Raw genomic sequence first — 5,849 nt, 5'->3', positions numbered from 1 at the left:
ATAATAATAATAATAATATTGCTGTTGATGTTGTTCATTATTATCATATCTTTATCTTTTGTCTTGCTGCACCAGTATAATAAGTAATCCTGTCACAAGGTCCAGTCTACTGGAGTTTAAGGCTGCGTGAGTTAACCGAAGACTCAAACAAAGACGTCTTCTACCAGGGAAGTACACGTCGGAGAGTTTGAAATTGGCATCGAATCAAAGCCTTCCTGGACACTGAGGGATGAATCAACATGACATAATCTGTGTTATCCAGTTCTTTCGCAGAAAAGTCAAAATATGATAAAAGTATACACATGTAGTTTTAAACGAAAAAATAAACCAGCTGTTACTCGAATTAACTTACGTACCTTGCCGATTTACCCTACCCTTCAGCAGCTCAGGAGACATGGCATTTAGTTGTCTTTTGAACTTACAGTACATATCATTAGGGTTACTGCATACATTTTAACTAAAGGACAATTTGATGGAAAAGCATAAAAATGACGAAGGGTCTATTGCAGTTGTTCGGTTTGGTAGGCTACTATGCCGTTCACGCTTATAACGCGTCTATTCTCAAGTCGTGAAGTAGCCTCCACTTTTCTTTTTAGAAAATTTCCCACACAACTACACGTTAGCTCTGACAGACGGGGTCAAAGCCACTAGCCCGAGGAATAATATAAGTTGTGGAAAATATTTACAAGCACAGCGTAATAACGGCCTCCTACGTCTTTGCCATTAGAGTCACTCAGAACAAATAGTTTGTATTCTAGCTCGACGTAACCACTTCACAGAACGTTCCAGACATAAAGCGTAAGGCGTATTACGTTTTACACATTTCCTGGGAACTCTGCGGGCTCAGCATGGTGTGTTTCTTTGCATGTTTATAATAGCCTATTTATCGTGAATAAGCCAAATAATCATTTGTAACGCAAAAAGCGTGTTCTTTCGCCCCTCGCTGTGAGGGGTACGTCATCTTCGTGTCTGTCAGCCGACCCCTGACCCGTGCTGTCAACAGAAACCCAGCCCCCCAAAAAAGGAGACCTGACCAAAAGCTGACGCCGCGCGCAGATTACGATCTGCTTAAGTCAATAATTGTTCAGAACATACCCAAAAAATGATAATTTCGCCCGCCTTAATTTCCTCCCAGAGAGAGAGTTGACGTTACAACTATTGTGTGCGCATAGATTCATATTTATCATTATTTTTCACAGCGCATCAGAAATTCGGATTTTGGCGGCTTGCTGGGGGTTTTAAGCAACGCGCTCATGCATGATGGAGCCAGGAAATGTGGTTTAGTCAAAGACGTTATTGTACCTTCCGCCAAGAAGAGCTACGGGAGGTGATCCTATAACATTAGCGAGGAATAATTAGTGACACAAGATTTTGATGTGAACTGTTTCAAGTGTGACCCTATCACAGCAGGAGGAACATCTTGACTGTTCACTCGTAGGGAAACGCTTAGGCTGGCGGTCTTTTTTTAAGGAATGCGCACACTTGTATTTATCTCATTTCGGAAAGGGAAAAGAAAAGTGAACTAATGGGTGGCTTGAGCTAAAGAGCCCCCCACCCTCCTGTCCTTCCACCCCCTGCTGGGACGATTATGGCTTTGTGCTATGCAGACACAAGTCTGTGCACACACTGCACAATACAATATTGCACAAACCGCAATTTCACATGAAGATGTTTCGATGGCAAGTTTTTTGTTGCTGCTGCTGTTGTTGTTGCTGTTGCTGTTGTTGTTGTTGTTGTTGTTGTTGTTGTTGTTGTTGTTGTTGTTGTTGTTGTTGTTGCTGCTGTTGTTGTTGTTGTGTTTTCTGTTTTTAATTGAACCAGAGTCTTTCGTGAGCATGTGAACGTGAAAGAAACTTTTTAAATATATTAGTTCTAGCTAAACATTCAGAAATTCGTAATGAAACAAAAGAATACTGTAAAAGGAAATACGTACATAATAAATTCATAAATCTAAGCCAATATGTATCAACTAAGTAGATATGAATGACAAAGTAAGCCTAAAGAAATGATTGTGTTTTGATATTAATGAATTGACTTATCTTCATAATGCATAAACCAATAAGTAAAGAAAGAACGAAAGAAGATATGTGAAAAAAGCAACTGATCAATCAATCAATAACATGTCCATTTCACGATGTCAAAGTCTTTCCGTGTCAGACAAAATTGCAAAATAATATTGTAGAACGTATTTATAATTATTATACGTCTCTTTGTTTGTACAATACATGAGTTTAGAGTTAATGACACAACGGCCACTGCAAAGTAATGTAAATTGTGGGATGGAAACTGATATCTGCTGGGTTTTTCTAAGTTGAAAAAGCGCTGACTACGCACACACACACACACACACACACACACACACACACAAAAGTAACTTTCAATAGTAACCCTTTTTTTGTTTTTGTTTTTTAATTAAACGGTGTATTTTTATTTTTTTAATTTTAGTTTTTAGTAAGAGTTTTATGGCACTTACCACACAATAGGTCATATAAGTGCTGAAGATTAGAGGTGTTACAAGAGAGTAATACACGAAAAAGAAGGAGTGGAGATAAAGATAGTAGGTGTTGGATAGAGGAAAAGGAGCAAACCACACCCAAGTACCCGCCAATCACCAACTGCTTTAAAAAGGGGACAGAAAGAACTGTTAGATACTTAACTGTTCACTGGGTGTTCTTAACCGCGATACCGTAGCCTACCCGTCACATCCTCATGCACAGAACTTGGTGCAATCTCATAGATAGAACGTCCCCGCTCAACGAAGTGACAAGGACTGGAGATATTTGAGGGAAATATAACGCTAAAAACGTACGGTTTTACTGAGGCTCAAAGGAAAGGGAATATCGAAAATTCAGTTGTATCCCTGTGTTTATCAACCAGTTTGTGGAAATGATTATACTAACAACATGTTTTTGGTGGACATTCTTGATTTTTTTTTTCTGGTTTGCCTTTTTTTCTGATTTGCCTTTTTTATTTTTTGAATTTCTAGAAACATTTCTATTACCTTATGTGCTCCTTGTAAACCGTTGGTCAAAACTGTAAACCGCAGGCAACAACTGCCTTTATCTATCTATCTATCTATCTATCTATCTATCTATCTATCTATCTATCTATCTATATCTCTCTATCTCTCTATTTATCTATCTATCCCGTGGCTAATCATAACATTATATTTAATTAACTGTCTACATAAACCTTGTTCGCAGCTTATTTTGGAATATAAAATGTATTTGCTGCTACTGGTAGTCAATTTACTCTCCAAATATTATTCGTCCTTTTCTGCGAATCAACAAAAAGCGAAGAGCTCGGCGCTTCAACTGATTCAACCTATTAGGCTTGAAGTGCTATCAACGTTTCACAGCTGACCACGTTTCAATAGAAAAAACGGGCGTGAGGTTCAAGTGCCGTTGAGCTCAGTTCATAAATAACACAAGGTATATTATTGGCCGCAGCGAATGAGCATAATGTAGGAATACTTTCGCGTGGAGACGAGAAAACGGGTGCTTGGGAGAGCAAACATGAGCTTGGCTTCGCAACAGAAGAGGCATTTTGTGAAAAGATTTAACCGTCGAATTCAAAAATTGTAAGCGCAATGAGATTCCCTTAATAACCTGTTCTTTCAAACCTTAGAAACATCAAATTTGACAACTCCAAGATGCCATATGAGTCAAATGTTCTTCATAGACTATAGCTAGGTCCATTAAAGTTACCCGAAACGAACTGTTATTTTCGCCATAGAATAAAGTCGTCTCCTTTCAACAACGTGGTCCCGGTGGCACGTTGCAACTTGTACTGAGCGGAAACTCGTCATAAGCTGCAAGTAAGGCCACACAAAGCTTGAAAACAAAAAAATGACTAACAAAGATGAGTGCCAGATTCTCCACAAAAGGCAAACCCTAGTTAGCAAAATGAAAAGTAGAAAAATACAATACTTCGGTCATTTAAAACGCCACCAGACTATTGTGAAGTATAAACTCGAAGGTAAAATGTGGGCCAAAACGGCCAAGGATGAACAAAGAACAATATTGACCGATAACATAAAAGCATGGACTGGCTAATGACCATAACAGAATGTATAGCGACAGCGAGCGACCGTAAGCACAGGCAGGTCATTGCACGTCTACGTCTGAGCCAGAGATGACACCTCCAGGTATCCAGGTATTGCCATATATCTCCTCACAGTAGACATATTCACTTTGGGACGAGGACTATCTCTTTTACTACTGTGTTTGGGAACCTTAAGAGAGAAAAAGGTTGTCGTGGAAGGGAGGGGGTGGGGTGTCATCAAGAGTCAAATACACATGTGCAAATTTTCAAGCATCCAATCAAACTAGGTCAATTTATCTTACACAAAATCGAACGCTTTTTGAGCGAACGTCAGAAACATTGATCCATCCTCCAATGTGATTCTGAGCAAGACCCTGTACATGTACTTTGGTCAACTGCTTGAAACCTCCTTTAAATGTCGAATGAAATAGATTTTGCCGGCTACAACCTGGTGCTGTTTTGTACAGGGAACCCAAATCTTATCAATGTCAGTCCTACTGTTGTACATCCTTTTCTATGCCTGAGTACTGGTTGTTGTTCATTTTTATGGGGTGGAGGTTGGTTGTTGGTTGGGTTTTTTTGGGGGGGTAGTTAATTATTTTTTTTGGGGGGGTGGTTTTGTTTGTTTGTTGTTTTTGTTGTTTTTGTTGTTGTTGTTGTTGTTGTTGTTGTTGTTGTTGTTGTTATTGTTGTTGTTGTTTAATTTATTTTTTGTTTCTGTTTTTAGATATGTTTTTACACTCCCCATAGACATACTCTAAAACATTTAGGGGGCAGGTTTCCACTCTGCCTATCAGGTCCAGCCCGGCCTAAGAGGGATACAACAACATCCCCGCTGAAAGACAGAGATATGGGGTAAAAATTCTCCCCACTTGGGACTCAAACCCATGGTTTTGTCTCTGCGAAACAACTAAACGTCTAAACGCAACACCGCCGATGTCGGTTGGGGACTATTGCGGTCAAAGCATTGAAAGTGGTCCAGTATGGGCTTTGTATGATACATCATCTCAGTGAACAACAGACATAGCTAGACCATCGATGAAATAACTTACGAACCCTGGGATCGAAACCGTGGTGGATGGTTGACGGTTACTCTGGTGTGGTTTGCGGCTTTTTTCATATCAAACATATTATATGGTCCTTATTTCTCTCCTTTCTTTTTTCCCCGTTTGTTACTCTCTAGTAACACCTGTATTCTTCGGCACGTATATGCCCGTAGTATGTCGGAAAACTCTTACAAAAGTCATCGAACCATGTCTTCACCGTTCAAAAACGAAGAGCTTGGCCTTTTCACCACAAACTCAGCCTTGGAGCATGAGACTCACCAACTCCTGAAAAGTGTGGACAGAATAATGATTTTTTTTTAATGCAAATGTTCTTACGACCCAATCGACACAATTTAGGTCACTCAGGAGGCTGGCTTCCAGCCATGCCTGTCAACCCAGGCTGAGAGGGATACAACATCCCAGTTGAGAGACTGAGTTACTCGATAAAATATTTTTTTTTCCCATTCGGGAATCAAACTCGGTCTCCTGCGTGCAACAAAGACACGCCTAACCGCCACACCACAAACGCTGGTACACAGAATTAATGCTAAAACGGAGAGACAGGCACGGACGAATAGTAATTCTGATGCCAAAAAAAAAGAACTTTAAGCATATTTTCAGCGTCTCTCGTGTATGGCCCAAAAACCCCCCGGTAAAGGACACGTCTTTGTTGTGCATATTACCTAGTTAAGATGTAATATGTCAAGCAAAGTATTTCTTTTTCAACAATTATTTTGCTCTAGCGCTTAAATCATCCCC

The sequence above is a fragment of the Aplysia californica genome, unplaced genomic scaffold (genome assembly GCF_000002075.1).
Source record: "Aplysia californica isolate F4 #8 unplaced genomic scaffold, AplCal3.0 scaffold00044, whole genome shotgun sequence".
In the NCBI taxonomy this organism is placed as follows: domain Eukaryota; kingdom Metazoa; phylum Mollusca; class Gastropoda; order Aplysiida; family Aplysiidae; genus Aplysia; species Aplysia californica.
This window is presented reverse-complemented; position numbering follows the sequence as displayed.